The sequence below is a fragment of the Ambystoma mexicanum genome, chromosome 7q (genome assembly GCF_040938575.1).
Source record: "Ambystoma mexicanum isolate Mex_15411 chromosome 7q, UKY_AmexF1_1, whole genome shotgun sequence".
In the NCBI taxonomy this organism is placed as follows: Eukaryota; Metazoa; Chordata; class Amphibia; order Caudata; family Ambystomatidae; genus Ambystoma; species Ambystoma mexicanum.
In genome coordinates, this window is record NC_090941.1 from 649,336,295 (window position 1) to 649,353,962 (window position 17,668).

Here is a 17,668-nt window from a genome sequence, read left to right on the forward strand (position 1 = left end):
AAGGCAAATGAGGTATATCTTCTAGCTACGCCTGTTTTAACTTTATTATTGGGATGACTGTTGGTTTGTAGAAGAGTGTTTCAGCAGTCTACATAAGTATGTAAGAGATGTTATCAAACTGATTTGTCAGGCAGACGTGACTGACTCTGAATGACATTCAATAACCATTCCATTTGAGTATCGTTGAGAAAAGTCTAGAGAACATGGAATGTGCAGAGTCATGGAAGAGATTTGTTAATCAGATGCCATATTTAAGAGTGAATTTGCTACTTTACCATTTCTTTTTAATTCCTGGCACACTCAGGGGAAATTGTAAAAACAACAGACTCTTCATGTTGAACTGTGAAATCCTACTATTAAAATTGGAACTATGAGATTTAGTTGTATAATTGAATCTTATTATTTTGTTTTATTGTGATGTTGTATGGAATATTTGTATTTAAAATGCATGAATTAATATGAATAAAGTGAAATTGATAACTGAATAATTTTCTGGCAATTTGCCATGCTTTTCGTGATTTAATGATATTTTTAAGCATCAATGAATGGGTCTTTGCCACACCTCACTTCATCACTTTGAAAATATACAGGCTCACAATCAAAGCTGACCCACACAAACCCAACTCTGTTACATAACAGGACACCTAGATGAACTATATTTTAAGCAAACAGAAATCTTATATATGAGGTGCATTTTCTAAAAATTGAACAAAGCAGAGATATACTGAATCATTTGCATATCTTTCTTAAGCAATGTGGTTTGTGTATTAGAGTGACAAGAGGTCATTTACATTCACATAGTAGTGAGTATTAAGCTGTATACCACACACATATGCAGCTAAGAGAACACAAGGCATCCCAGTGTAAAACAGAAACATCTTGAAACTTCTCAACACAGAGCAGAATTGGCGACTGATCCACAATCTTTTCTGACTTCCAAAGCATACCTTGGGCCTCATCACGAGTTGGGTGGTAGCCTTTAAATGCGGCAGTAATGCTATTGCTGCCCCATTTAAGGGCTCGCCCAATCACGATTTTGGTGGAAAGTTGGAGTTTTACCTCCAGCTTTTTGCTGGAGGTAAAAATCTCCATTTTCTGCCCGTTTTTGTCCGGTTTTGGTGCAATTACCGCCAGCACTAATACCACCAGTGGTAATAACGCCTGAAATCCTCAAACAGTACTATTGACTCTTAATAAAAATGGGGATTTACAGACTTACCATTACTCGGGATACGGCACAAATTGCGCCAGACCAAGTAGCTCTAACGCTATTTGCGTTGGCGGTATCCCAGCACAATTACCGCCGGGATACTGACAAGGCTGTGATAGATCACAAGCTACTGTTAATTATATATGTTGAAATAAAGCTATTAACCTGCATCAGTAGATTCTAATTCATCTAACTGAGAAATCATTTTTATAATACTGGATGAAAATAAAACAATGTGAAACAGCATTTAACAATGTGATATTTATAAAGTTCTGTAAAAAATAAGTTCACTATTTCTAATTACAAAAAAAGAAGAGGGTTGACACAATCATAGAAGCTATTCTGAATATACTTTATCATTAAACAGCTAATTTATTAGAACAAGAGGGTCACTTCAGTGCTATACATAATCTCTGTTTTTCAATAACCAAATCAAAAATGTTAATTATTATTCAGTGTTCTGCAATTGAAACGTAGGTATAAAGGCACATATTAAGCACACACTTCATACATGAAAACCCATTATACGATACGTAGGAGAGACACCTCTCCTTCAAACAGCACATGGCAAAGAAGACACAAACAGCTTGGTGCCAACTTTCTCTCCTGTGGAAAATCAAGACCTTCACCCCAGAAAACATCTTCAGATCTGCTGTCCGAGCCTTGGTCCTCTCCCAACCGGATGGCAGCAATGCACTTTTGTAAGGCAATCTGGCGACTGCCCTGGCACCCCTGAGATGGGTCCTACATGCTGCAGCATGGCTCATCAAAGGACTCTGTAATTTTAACAACATCATCCAACCCTCATTGAACTGCACTGGCTCCTGCTGCAAGTCTGTCTCAACTTCAAATCCTGCTGCATCGCCTACTAGGCTGCATCCCCAATCTACCTCACTGACAAATTCAGCATCTCTGGAGGCCTACGACCCACCAAATGTAAGGACATGTGCAGACTTGAACTCCACCGGTGCAGGAGGTAAGAACCAGAAGTCAGACCTTCTCTGCCTACGCCCCAAGATTATGGAACCTCCTCCTCATTAACATCCTCATTGTACTCACCCCCTCGCTTCTACAGTTCAGGAAGGAGCTCAAGACTCGCCGCTTCAAGAATGGCTCCTCCCTAACACCTAGGGCCACACACCCTCAATTCCCCACCCTACCTGAGACAGGTGATCAGCTCCCTGCTGCTTCCTCGCCTGGTTGTTTGTAGATCCCTTGTTACCAAATTAACAGCCCTCCCTCTCCATTGTTCTTGGCTCTCAATCCCTTGTTTATCTGCATCCCTCACCAGATTCTTCGTCCTATGATTGTAAAGTGCTCCATTGCTTTCCGAAGCTAGATCTGCACTCAATAAATACCCTAATAGTAATAATAATAATAATAATAGTAATAATGATATACGTTATAACAGGGCAAACACAATTCCTGCATCATTGAGCTGTAGGGAGAAGAACAGCACAGCAGTGTAACAACCATCAGAATATATATAGGTGAATGCATTGATGCAGAATATCGTGTTTCCTAAATGGTGAATCCAATGGTAACGAATATAAGCTAATAATGAGCAATCTAATCATTGCAGGCAATATTAGAATAAAGTGTCATTCCCAAAACATATGCATATCTGTGAAAGATAGTGAGCTAAAGACTCTGGGTAAGTCTCTCGTAACCAGGACTAATGTCTGGCAGAGGGACTCCCAGGACCCCCCTTGTTAATTTGCATATTTAAGTAACTTTGGGTCTCACCCTAAATTACTAGGGGAATCCAGACGTGGACCCCTTGCTCACTATTCTTAGAGAGGCACAGATCCACCCTACTGATGAGGTCCAACCAGACCGAAACACGTGTCTGGGGTTTCTGTTGGTACTCTTGTTCAGAGGAGAATTGCCTAGCATTTCGGTGCTGGACTGCCCCAGGGCAGGACAAAGACTGATATGTTTGGGATATTTCTTCTCTGTGAAAGATAGTGAGCTAAAGACTCTGGGTAAGTCTCTCGTAACCAGGACTAATGTCTGGCAGAGGGACTCCCAGGACCCCCTTGTTAATTTGCATATTTAAGTAACTTTGGGTCTCACCCTAAGTTACTAGGGGAATCCAGACGTGGACCCCTTGCTCACTATTCTTAGAGAGGCACAGATCCACCCTCCTGATGAGGTCCAACCAGACCGAAACACATGTCTGGGGTTTCTGTTGGTACTCTTGTTCAGAGGAGAATTGCCTAGCATTTTGGTGCTGGATTGCCCCAGGGCAGGACAAAGACTGATATGTTTGGGATATTTCTTCTCTGTGAAAGATAGTGAGCTAAAGACTCTGGGTAAGTCTCTCGTAACCAGGACTAATGTCTGGCAGAGAGACTCCCAGGACCCCCCTTGTTAATTTGCATATTTAAGTAACTTTGGGTCTCACCCTAAGTTACTAGGGGAATCCAGACGTGGACCCTTTGCTCACTATTCTTAGAGAGGCACAGATCCACCCTACTGATGAGTTCCAACCAGACCGAAACACGTGTCTGGGGTTTCTGTTGGTACTCTTGTTCAGAGGAGAATTGCCTAGCATTTCGGTGCTGGACTGCCCCAGGGCAGGACAAAGACTGATATGTTTGGGATATTTCTTCTCTGTGAAAGATAGTGAGCTAAAGACTCTGGGTAAGTCTCTCATAACCAGGACTAATGTCTGGCAGAGGGACTCCCAGGACCCCCCTTGTTAATTTGCATATTTAAGTAACTTTGGGTCTCACCCTAAATTACTAGGGGAATCCAGACGTGGACCCCTTGCTCACTATTCTTAGAGAGGCACAGATCCACCCTCCTGATGAGGTCCAACCAGACCGAAACACATGTCTGGGGTTTCTGTTGGTACTCTTATTCAGAGGAGAATTGCCTAGCATTTTGGTGCTGGATTGCCCCAGGGCAGGACAAAGACTGATATGTTTGGGATATTTCTTCTCTGTGAAAGATAGTGAGCTAAAGACTCTGGGTAAGTCTCTCGTAACCAGGACTAATGTCTGGCAGAGAGACTCCCAGGACCCCCCTTGTTAATTTGCATATTTAAGTAACTTTGGGTCTCACCCTAAGTTACTAGGGGAATCCAGACGTGGACCCTTTGCTCACTATTCTTAGAGAGGCACAGATCCACCCTACTGATGAGTTCCAACCAGACCGAAACACGTGTCTGGGGTTTCTGTTGGTACTCTTGTTCAGAGGAGAATTGCCTAGCATTTCGGTGCTGGACTGCCCCAGGGCAGGACAAAGACTGATATGTTTGGGATATTTCTTCTCTGTGAAAGATAGTGAGCTAAAGACTCTGGGTAAGTCTCTCATAACCAGGACTAATGTCTGGCAGAGGGACTCCCAGGACCCCCCTTGTTAATTTGCATATTTAAGTAACTTTGGGTCTCACCCTAAATTACAAGGGGAATCCAGACGTGGACCCCTTGCTCACTATTCTTAGAGAGGCACAGATCCACCCTACTGAAGAGGTCCAACCAGACCGAAACACGTGTCTGGGGTTTCTGTTGGTACTCTTGTTCAGAGGAGAATTGCCTAGCATTTTGGTGCTGGACTGCCCCAGGGCAGGACAAAGACTGATATGTTTGGGATATTTCTTCTCTGTGAAAGATAGTGAGCTAAAGACTCTGGGTAAGTCTCTCGTAACCAGGACTAATGTCTGGCAGAGGGACTCCCAGGAACCCCTTTGTTAATTTGCATATTTAAGTAACTTTGGGTCTCACCCTAAGTTACTAGGGGAATCCAGACGTGGACCCCTTGCTCACTATTCTTAGAGAGGCACAGATCCACCCTACTGATGAGATCCAACCAGACCGAAACACATGTCTGGGGTTTCTGTTGGTACTCTTGTTCAGAGGAGAATTGCCTAGCATTTCGGTGCCGGACTGCCCCAGGGCAGGAAAAAGACTGATATGTTTGGGATATTTCTTCTCTGTGAAAGATAGTGAGCTAAAGACTCTGGGTAAGTCTCTCGTAACCAGGACTAATGTCTGGCAGAGGGACTCCCAGGACCCCCCTTGTTAATTTGCATATTTAAGTAACTTTGGGTCTCACCCTAAGTTACTAGGGGAATCCAGACGTGGACCCCTTGCTCACTATTCTTAGAGAGGCACAGATCCACCCTACTGATGAGGTCCAACCAGACCGAAACACGTGTCTGGGGTTTCTGTTGGTACTCTTGTTCAGGGGAGAATTGCCTAGCATTTCGGTGCTGGACTGCCCCAGGGCAGGACAAAGACTGATATGTTTGGGATATTTCTTCTCTGTGAAAGATAGTGAGCTAAAGACTCTGGGTAAGTCTCTCGTAACCAGGACTAATGTCTGGCAGAGAGACTCCCAGGACCCCCCTTGTTAATTTGCATATTTAAGTAACTTTGGGTCTCACCCTAAGTTACTAGGGGAATCCAGACGTGGACCCTTTGCTCACTATTCTTAGAGAGGCACAGATCCACCCTACTGATGAGTTCCAACCAGACCGAAACACGTGTCTGGGGTTTCTGTTGGTACTCTTGTTCAGAGGAGAATTGCCTAGCATTTCGGTGCTGGACTGCCCCAGGGCAGGACAAAGACTGATATGTTTGGGATATTTCTTCTCTGTGAAAGATAGTGAGCTAAAGACTCTGGGTAAGTCTCTCATAACCAGGACTAATGTCTGGCAGAGGGACTCCCAGGACCCCCCTTGTTAATTTGCATATTTAAGTAACTTTGGGTCTCACCCTAAATTACTAGGGGAATCCAGACGTGGACCCCTTGCTCACTATTCTTAGAGAGGCACAGATCCACCCTACTGAAGAGGTCCAACCAGACCGAAACACGTGTCTGGGGTTTCTGTTGGTACTCTTGTTCAGAGGAGAATTGCCTAGCATTTTGGTGCTGGACTGCCCCAGGGCAGGACAAAGACTGATATGTTTGGGATATTTCTTCTCTGTGAAAGATAGTGAGCTAAAGACTCTGGGTAAGTCTCTCATAACCAGGACTAATGTCTGGCAGAGGGACTCCCAGGACCCCCCTTGTTAATTTGCATATTTAAGTAACTTTGGGTCTCACCCTAAGTTACTAGGGGAATCCAGACGTGGACCCCTTGCTCACTATTCTTAGAGAGGCACAGATCCACCCTACTGATGAGATCCAACCAGACCGAAACACATGTCTGGGGTTTCTGTTGGTACTCTTGTTCAGAGGAGAATTGCCTAGCATTTCGGTGCCGGACTGCCCCAGGGCAGGAAAAAGACTGATATGTTTGGGATATTTCTTCTCTGTGAAAGATAGTGAGCTAAAGACTCTGGGTAAGTCTCTCGTAACCAGGACTAATGTCTGGCAGAGGGACTCCCAGGAACCCCTTTGTTAATTTGCATATTTAAGTAACTTTGGGTCTCACCCTAAGTTACTAGGGGAATCCAGACGTGGACCCCTTGCTCACTATTCTTAGAGAGGCACAGATCCACCCTACTGATGAGATCCAACCAGACCGAAACACATGTCTGGGGTTTCTGTTGGTACTCTTGTTCAGAGGAGAATTGCCTAGCATTTCGGTGCCGGACTGCCCCAGGGCAGGAAAAAGACTGATATGTTTGGGATATTTCTTCTCTGTGAAAGATAGTGAGCTAAAGACTCTGGGTAAGTCTCTCGTAACCAGGACTAATGTCTGGCAGAGGGACTCCCAGGACCCCCCTTGTTAATTTGCATATTTAAGTAACTTTGGGTCTCACCCTAAGTTACTAGGGGAATCCAGACGTGGACCCCTTGCTCACTATTCTTAGAGAGGCACAGATCCACCCTACTGATGAGGTCCAACCAGACCGAAACACGTGTCTGGGGTTTCTGTTGGTACTCTTGTTCAGGGGAGAATTGCCTAGCATTTCGGTGCTGGACTGCCCCAGGGCAGGACAAAGACTGATATGTTTGGGATATTTCTTCTCTGTGAAAGATAGTGAGCTAAAGACTCTGGGTAAGTCTCTCGTAACCAGGACTAATGTCTGGCAGAGAGACTCCCAGGACCCCCCTTGTTAATTTGCATATTTAAGTAACTTTGGGTCTCACCCTAAGTTACTAGGGGAATCCAGACGTGGACCCTTTGCTCACTATTCTTAGAGAGGCACAGATCCACCCTACTGATGAGTTCCAACCAGACCGAAACACGTGTCTGGGGTTTCTGTTGGTACTCTTGTTCAGAGGAGAATTGCCTAGCATTTCGGTGCTGGACTGCCCCAGGGCAGGACAAAGACTGATATGTTTGGGATATTTCTTCTCTGTGAAAGATAGTGAGCTAAAGACTCTGGGTAAGTCTCTCATAACCAGGACTAATGTCTGGCAGAGGGACTCCCAGGACCCCCCTTGTTAATTTGCATATTTAAGTAACTTTGGGTCTCACCCTAAATTACTAGGGGAATCCAGACGTGGACCCCTTGCTCACTATTCTTAGAGAGGCACAGATCCACCCTACTGAAGAGGTCCAACCAGACCGAAACACGTGTCTGGGGTTTCTGTTGGTACTCTTGTTCAGAGGAGAATTGCCTAGCATTTTGGTGCTGGACTGCCCCAGGGCAGGACAAAGACTGATATGTTTGGGATATTTCTTCTCTGTGAAAGATAGTGAGCTAAAGACTCTGGGTAAGTCTCTCGTAACCAGGACTAATGTCTGGCAGAGGGACTCCCAGGAACCCCTTTGTTAATTTGCATATTTAAGTAACTTTGGGTCTCACCCTAAGTTACTAGGGGAATCCAGACGTGGACCCCTTGCTCACTATTCTTAGAGAGGCACAGATCCACCCTACTGATGAGGTCCAACCAGACCGAAACACATGTCTGGGGTTTCTGTTGGTACTCTTGTTCAGAGGAGAATTGCCTAGCATTTCGGTGCCGGACTGCCCCAGGGCAGGAAAAAGACTGATATGTTTGGGATATTTCTTCTCTGTGAAAGATAGTGAGCTAAAGACTCTGGGTAAGTCTCTCGTAACCAGGACTAATGTCTGGCAGAGGGACTCCCAGGACCCCCCTTGTTAATTTGCATATTTAAGTAACTTTGGGTCTCACCCTAAGTTACTAGGGGAATCCAGACGTGGACCCCTTGCTCACTATTCTTAGAGAGGCACAGATCCACCCTACTGATGAGGTCCAACCAGACCGAAACACGTGTCTGGGGTTTCTGTTGGTACTCTTGTTCAGGGGAGAATTGCCTAGCATTTCGGTGCTGGACTGCCCCAGGGCAGGACAAAGACTGATATGTTTGGGATATTTTTTCTCTGTGAAAGATAGTGAGCTAAAGACTCTGGGTAAGTCTCTCGTAACCAGGACTAATGTCTGGCAGAGGGACTCCCAGGACCCCCCTTGTTAATTCCCAAAACATATACAGAAAGAATATCATCAGACACAATTAAAAACAAGCATCAATTCTGAGTGACAATGCCAGAGCAACATAAGACTTTGACAGTTTGAAAGTTATTTGGATTTTATGATTTGCTCTGATCTAAGAGTTCTATATGCCAAATATATGTTCGGCGCTCCCCCTCTTAACACGCAAATTGGTCCATGCTGGAGCATTGTGGATGTTTATGCCCAGAGCGATGCTTGAGCCAAAAGGGAGCATTACATCTTTTATTTCTGTGTCCAGCCTCTCTAGACTTAAGAGTGAAATGGCTCAGCCAATTGCTAATACACACAAGAAATGTGCAACGGTATCGATTATGGGCTCCAATTACCATATGCCCCAGAAGTGACATTCATAGTCAAAAACTTTATTTGACAGATTAGAAAATCCCATTGATAAATGCTTTGTAAAATTAGGTTCTAATGTATAAACGTGTTAAATCTTTATTGTCTAAGTATGGAGAGATTCCGAAGTTCCAGCGATATAGTAAAATTAGTCCAAATCTTCTTCCCTCTTAGCGTTAATATCTTTATCTTTTCAATGTATATGTAAACCTAGAATATTCTTGTTTTCAAGGTGTTCCTATTTGGGGGTATAACCTCAGCTTTTATATAATTATTATATTCAGATGTGTTTTATATATTGTGCATTTATGGGGGGTTTTCTGAATAAAACTCTTGTTTTTGCTACTGTTTTTTAACATGTGCAATTGGGGTGCCTACTTAGAAAGTAATGTGCAGGGACCCTTTGTAGGTACCTCCTCTCCCTGATTTTCTATCATTCACATTCTCCAAGGTTAGGAAAAAGAGGTCTCATCTATTATCAATTCTGTTAAGCCTACAGTTTGTAAAGGGGATCCTTGTCCAGCAGCCACTGTAAAAGAATGTGCTCCCACTTTGGTTGTCGCTATTACTAAATTCATTAATGCCTCCTTTAGCTCAGCCATAATTAATTAATCTCTTAAACAGGTATGGATCACTCCGCTATTGAAAAAAACATTTTTGGACCCCAATGTGGCTATCAAATATCAGGCCATAACCAAAGTGCCTTTCCTTTTAAAGATCATTGATAGGGCTGTTTATTTACAGGTCTAGCTTTATCTTTAAAGGCACAACCTGTTTGGCTGTAGGCAATCAGGTTTCAGGGCCGTACATGGCGCAGAGACTGCATTGCTGGACTTTAAATTCAGCATGCTACAGATCCTGGGCTAGAGTGGGTTAGCATTACACATGCTCCTCGATCGCTCTCTGGCAGTGCGCGGTAAAAATATCCTTAACATTAACATTAACATTTGACCTGGTCAACTCTAATATAACAATAGACAGGTTGTGTTCCTTAGCTAACTTTCCATCTGAAGCTGCAAGCTGCGTTCATTCCTTTTTGTCCGAATGCACGGCCAGTGTCTTTAGTGCTTCTGCTGCATCCACTCCATTTAATCTGGAAAGTGGCGTGCCAGAGGGGTCTTGATTGTCCCCTACTATCTATAACCTGTTCACTAAACCTCCTTTTGATATTCTTGATGATCTGGGTGTTTTTTACACCAACTATGCTGATGACACACATGTATTGTGTCAACTTTCTGGGGATTATAAACAGGATGAGGTTAACATTAATTAAGCAATATGTCCCGAGTGGCGGGGACATTACCGACTCAGGTAATGCCCCGGGGCCCATAGTTATAGGCCCGAGCGAAGCCGACTTATAGCAGCCTCTCCACTGTGTTTTCTGTACAAACAGCAGAAAATATTGTTAACACTCATTCAGGGTGATTTAATGCATGCACAGACGTTATTTTGAAACTGCAGTTGCCTCAGGATGTTCCGCATTCTGCCGACTTGTGTTTGTATTGATAACTGTATTAAGTATTTTGTTGTGCAAGGACTGAGGCATGAAAGCTATACACGGGCCTGCTTATCTAGAGGCATCAGCGGTTTCATGAACAGGTGAAATATTTTAGGACTGGCAATAGAACAGTCATTTTTGCTGTTTCATAAAGAATACAAGTCTGTTTTATTGCTAATATTCATACAGGCCTCATATCTCTGGCAGCCGGTGATGGTAGGTGAGAGGTGTGGGGGCTAGCTGGATCCTTTAAAAGTATTACTTTTGACCAAGGATGGACAGCCCATCTGTGACCCGTCTGAATTCGGATACAATTGGACGGAGGATGAGCCTTAGGCCTATTGGGTGTGAAGGACAGCTTTCTCTTCTCACACTTAAGCCCCGTAAAGGTGAACTTTTATAAAAAATGTTTTGTTGGTGTTTGCTGACACTGGGTTAATGACATGTTGGATGCACAATGCATTTGAGGTTGTAACTTTTGTGTTACCTGCATGTTTCACTAACAAAAAAATGTGTTCAGGGAGAGATAAGACATTCTGCAAGGGCATTCTGTGAGCAAGCCACAATTATATTTGTTTGTCTTCTTCACTGTTAGGATTCTGTAAGAACATACAGTATCTCTTGTCAAACTTGTCTGTGGATAATGAGCTCACATGGATTTTCGCAGCCTTTTTACAGGGAGTGGCAGCATTCTATGTACAAGGAAAACCTATTTTCACACATGGAAACTGTATTGGGTGCTATGACACACAGCATTAGTTAGCCAGTGTTTGCTCAGAGAATTGCACACAATACTGACACAACTTTAAAAAAATGCAGGTTCCTGTAAATATTCATTTTTAAACATAACACTGCCTGGACAAGTTTAAACTATATGAGAAACTTAGCATGAAAATAAATGCTAGTTAGCCAGTGTTTACTGTTTAGCGTGTTGCTAAATTGTGGTTACATTTTTATCATAGCCTCCTAAATCTCGGCGTAGTGCCTAGTCTCATAGGTTTAATCGAACTGTGGAGCACAACAGAAGGCAATATTCGTGCAAGAGATTTGCAAGTACACAAAGCTGGCTCTCCTTGAGGAATATGTTAATAAACCCATCAGGATACTCTACTTTAACAATGGGGTGTGGCAATATTGTCTCCTAACGGCTAAAACACCCAGAAACACTTTCTATGTTTTACATCATGACAACCATTTCTATGGTGTAATCAATCTAAAAGGTTTCTGGGGGCTAAAAGCCTCTGTCAGCACTGTCCCCACAATTAAAGTATAACTTATCACCCAGGGCGCTAAGCTTATGGCGATCTTTGTGGTACCTCTACAAATACGTTTTATTGACTCCTTAGATTTTTTGCCCATGTAACTCAGCATGCTCCCAAAAGCTTTTAGTTTTCCCATCTCAAAGGGTTTCTTTCCTCATCTTTTCAGCACAACAGCTAATCATAACTACATTGGTCCGATCCCACCTCCAGATCAATGCAGCGTTCAATACATGAGGCCTAGTGAAAAATGCCAGTTTATGGCATGGTACAAGACGAATAAACACAGCGTGTTTGACTTTCTCCAAGAGTTAAGGGCCTACTATCAAGAAGATATCAACATTTTAAGAGAAGCATGTAATTTGTTCAGGGACAGGATCATTCAAATGACTTGTCCCGAAACAGCTATCAACGGTGGAATACACATGTCATACGTCGATCCTTTTCGAAGCACTACCTGGACTAGTTGTTGTATGCAGATCTACAGACAACTATATCTAAAACCTCAAACAATCGCGCTGCTCCCCCAGGATTCATACCATGGGCAGCAGAAACGCTATTCCACGGCATCAATTCAATGGCTCTTATACATCTCTATACAACTCTATACATCTCTATACAACATGCCATAACTGGTTGTGGTGAGAAACGCTACGTATAATACTGATTGGATGGCTATGCAGTGATCCAGGGGGTGGAAACAGCCTACGAATTCAACAGCTGCTTTTATCACGATTGTCCCGATTGTTACCCGGCTGGAGGCTTCAATACTTTGATGGGTACTAATTATGAACAGATGTATAGACTCACCCTGTTGAAACAGACCTTTGAAGTCAGTCAATGGGTTCACGTCATCAGTACCTGGGAACATGATTGGCGTGTGATGGTGCAGAACAATTCTGATGTGTGTCATTTTCTTAAAAAGAGAACTCTGCCCGAACCCCTAAAATCTAACAATGCTTTGTATGGTGGCCACACAAAAACTTTAAAGTTACATCATCGCGTCTCAGCGGGTGAGCAAATAAACTACCTAGATTTGACCAGTATATACCTGTCTGTAAATAATGACAAACCCAATTTGGTGGATCATCCCGAAATCATCTGTAATACTTTTGGTGATATAGACCAACATTTTGGTCTAATCAGGTGCGAGGTCCACCCACCCGAGTTCTTTACATACCCGTGGTTCCCTATCGACGTGTCGATATACTAATGTTTCTGCTTTGCCGTACATGCGCCGAAATAAAACAGGCACGTTCCAGTCAAATGGATGAGAAGCGACGGCTAACAAGGACTTGGTTGTCGATCGAGCTACAAGTGACTTTAAAACAGGGTTATCAACTAGGTCGCATACACGAAATATGGCATTTGAAAACAGTCACCCTCGATCTCTTCTGTGATTACATTTGCATGTTTCTACAACAGAAACAAGACTCCTCAGGCTTTCCTATCGGATGTGTGGACGATGTTGCTAAACAGGCCTACAAAGATGATTATTATAAACATCAAGGTATACGTTTGCGCATGGAACACATCGAGGACAACCCCGCTCAGTGGTTGTTGGCAAAACTATGCCTTAATTCAGTGTAGGGTAAGTTTGCACAAAGAGTTAATTTGCCCAACACAACCATCATCTCACACCCTGATGTGATTGACACCTATCTATTTGATCATTCTAATGACGTGACCAGCTGCGTGTTCATAGATGATTAAATGGCTTGCCTGTGCTGGCGCTATGCTGTGGAATATCCAACAGTTTAAGACAACACAAACATATTCATGGCCGTGTTCACAACCGCTCCTGCATGCTTAAAATTTTTGCTGTGATGGAACAATTACAAGAGTGGGTTCAGTAACATGACACTGATAGCATTTTCTTTGTTAGCTGCCCGGAGATGTCAACACCCCACCCCAAAGCAATTATCTAGGGGATCCAACTTCAGAGCTAGCTCCTGGCGAATACATATTGTATCAGCGGGTCCCAAAGCCTATGCCTATCGCACATCTCTAGGAACCGTCAATATGAAGGTAAAAGGTAAAACACTGAATGCTAACACAGCCGAAATAAACTTTGACAGTTTAAAAGATCTAGTACAGACCTTCACAAATGAAGTCATATATGACCCCACACACTCTATCATCGCTACACATCCTGGTATAGCACGCAATAAAAAACAGTTGGAAATTAGCACCGTCACTCTACAAAAGATGTTCAGTGTTGTGTTTGATAAAAGGACCCTGGCACCGGACGGCTAGATGCACCCTTATGGTTATTAAGTATTTTATAATAGTCTTTAGCAGCCCCTTCACTATTCTACAGTGCACCTGCCATCTCTCGACCTTTGAATCATCAAGGTCATAAATGCGATAAGTATAATTATAATAAGTATAATTGGTCATTTATAACACGCTTAACACCCAGATGTTTCTAAGTGCAGACTCAGTAATCAAACCTCTGTTGCTCTGCGTCATCTTGCATCCAAGGCAAGCGTGTGAGCCTGAGCGTCCCTCCCGTGCATATAGCCCTCATAGCTGAGTGTCTGAGAGCTGGATATTTAAATGTACATGTTTAACTCTCTGTTGCATTAAATTGTTTTTACACATATATTTTTTCCTTTTCTGTATTAAATATATCTTTTTATAAATAAAATGTTTTTACAACTCATAAATTGGTCTGGTTCTTTATTATATGGTCCTATTTCTTATGTAAATCGCTTGTTGATTTTGACATCTTTTAATTTATTCAGAAGTGTAGCACTATGCTGTGATGTCAACAATTCGCTATGAGTTACAGAAGCAGTTTCTATGTTTTTAATCACAGAGTAGAACTCTGTTGTGACAAATGTTGGCATTTTTATTTTCACAGATGATGCTACAAGCTCTTGACACCCTTCCGCACCTATCAACATCCCTTGGTCATAATATAATTGCAACACCTTCATGTTTACCCGTAATCATTGAGCATAAAGATTCAACCAGGTTGATTAAACAACTGATTATTTATTGACATTAAAAACAGGTATTTTAATTCAAAATGTATTTGTATTAAATAGCTTTAGTTATCAGATTTTGTACAACGATCTTGTCGGCTCCAAATTTTGATGTATCAGCAATTACTTCATATACAGACTGCCTTTCACCGTGTCGATAAGAAAACATACACAATAGAGAAACAGTTGATAATTCAGTTCCCTGTCAAACAGCCACTGTCCTTTAACAAAGGGAAAAGTCTGTTGCAGGCTGGCTGCCTTCGATCACAATGTGGGCCCCACCGGCGACCTTAAATCACCAAAAACCCCTTTGTGTTGCTTTTGCCAGTAGTTGTCCATTAGCGGTTGGCTGGTGTTGATGCATATGTTTGTGATACATAAAAGATTGCTACGGTTTATTCTGTATAATTCAGTGCTTTCAGATAACACAGCAGCCTTGGAGATATATTACCCAGATGCTCTTTAAGTAAATCCATCAGTAATCATTGTACACATCCAATGGAGGGTTTCACATTAGATTGATCGCTTTTCAACAGATGACGATCTCCTGCAAATGAGCGCAAATACATATGAAAACATCTACAGTCTCAATCCTCGTAGGTCAGTTTATGGGGCCCCATGCACATTGCTCTCCATTACTTTCTTTGACGTACTTTAACCCCCACTTGCAAACTCTTTTCTCAATAATGCTTCTAACATACATCGTACACACCCATCTAAACTGCTTCATTTTCAAAAGAGGGTTATTCACCATTTCTATAGCCCACAATGATACACGTTGCTCACTCCCTACGACAACCCTTAGCTGTGTTAGTGACTGTATTATCTGCATCATTTCTACAAGGCTTTTAGAGCTGAGCATGTGACAAATTTTACATAGCAAATTATCTGTGTAAGCTTGTTCCAGACATTCGTCAGCATCCTGCGGTGGAGCATCAATGTTGTGCACTGAGCACCATCTGTGAAAGCGTTGTTTTAAACACACTTTCACTACTATAGCCGTAAAATCTTTGATGGCCAGAAGATCGATCCAGGTCACAACCAGTGTAACCGTACCATTTTTAATGCTATCGGTTTCCATTAGCAAAACACAGGCCTTATATAGGATATTTTCAGATATCCCATGGGTTTTCAATTTGGTTTGAACAGCAAACACAATAAATATTGATAGTCTCTGCTAACTCATGGTTCTCCTCACTGCCATCCACTGTATCAGTTAGAGGCTGTTAACACAACAAATATGCATAGTTTTAACTATGGCTAGTTCTTATGCCCTACACAATACAAATACTTGCTTTAAAATATACTTATAGAATAACAGGCCGCCCGATACCCAGGGTGCTCAAAACCCTGTTTTCTCTGATGGTGCAGTGGGGCATGATGACTTGCCTGCGTTATATTTGCATTACAGTACCCTCCTGTACTTTTGGACACCTGCTGTCTGCACTTACCCCTTCACCTGCCATCTGCTGGCTGCACTTCTTGCTATTGTTTTGATCCCATGTACAGCACTGCCCCCTCCCCTTTCCCCTGGAACTTTTCTCCTTCCCCTCCCCTGCACCTGTGAGATCTCAATGTCACTTGGCTTAGTAAGATCGTTGTCTCTGTCCTCCCTCGGTTCCCCCTTCCTTGCCTCGTCATACCTTGAAACACTTGTGTATAGGTGCGTTAAAAAATGCCATATCATATCATATCCGCCTCCAGGACCATAGATTAATACCCACTGTCTTCAGAGCGCGTATCGGCTGAAGGTGTTTGCCCAGCCATCAAGGCCAGTGGCTGATCCAAAACCTTGTCGTCGTCATTCTAGATCACCATTTCCATGTTAACTGCAGTCACGGGTACATGCTCCTTAATATTTTGAATGCAGTCTGCAACAGCGTGCCCCATACCCATCACAGAAAGAAACGGCTTGCTGCCAACAGAAAGTGTAGACATGTTCTTGCAGACCTCCCCTGTCTCGTGATTCGCCAACAAGTCCTGGTTGGTCTCCAACTCATCACCCCCATTAAACAATAAGTGATATAACTATTCTCAGAACCCCCGGGGCTTCCTGGGGGTGTTTTCCCCTCTTGATAACTGTAGCTGTTCATAATCGTTGCTTCCTGAATAGCCCCTGGATAGGAAAAAAAGCGCAGATGTTTTCCATTCCCACCGCAGAAGCTATATACCCGGCTTGTAAAACCCTCCCCCAACGTCATGATAGCCTTAGGGCCCGCCTTTTCAATAAAAAACGTATAGCAAACATTCTTGAAATCCTTAAAATATACAAAATATATATAAAATGATTAGTGGTCTTATATAAAATGTGCCAATTTTATATAAAAATTATATTAAATATATTTAAAGTTTACACAAAAATTATAAAAATTCATTCAAATTAATATAAAATACTTTAAAGGTCTTATCAATATGATATAAAAATCATACCCAATTCCTACCGCCTTAAAGACCAAACCACGTCACCAACACATCACGCCGCAAAACCCTAGATTCACAGTCTCTGTCTTCATCGCTCACTTTGCCCTCAACCCTCAATCAGGCAGCACCATAGCCAGATGCGTGCCGAAGGGCCTAGTTTTAAGAAACACACTTTATGTAAATATTTTGTATCTGGCTGTACATGCATTTGTGTTTCAAAACAAACAAGCATTGCCAACAGCCAGTGGTTTTTAGGTTAAACTTTACTCTTTATTTTTAACCAGATGATTTTATTTTTGTATTCATACATATAGCTCTTAACACCTTCTTTGTCATAATATATTACAGCCAGCTTCATGCCCGGTTATAAGATGGGCCTGCCAGGCTATAGTGACAAACATGCCCGGACATGTCCACCACGGCTCAACCTAAAAAAACACAACCAGCTATTATAAAAATAAGTATTCACATTTAAAATATACATTTTTATTCAGATTGTATTCACAATAACATTCTAAAATCCTCCCAAACGTATTTATAGCTCAATCGTTTTATATCATAATCTATATAA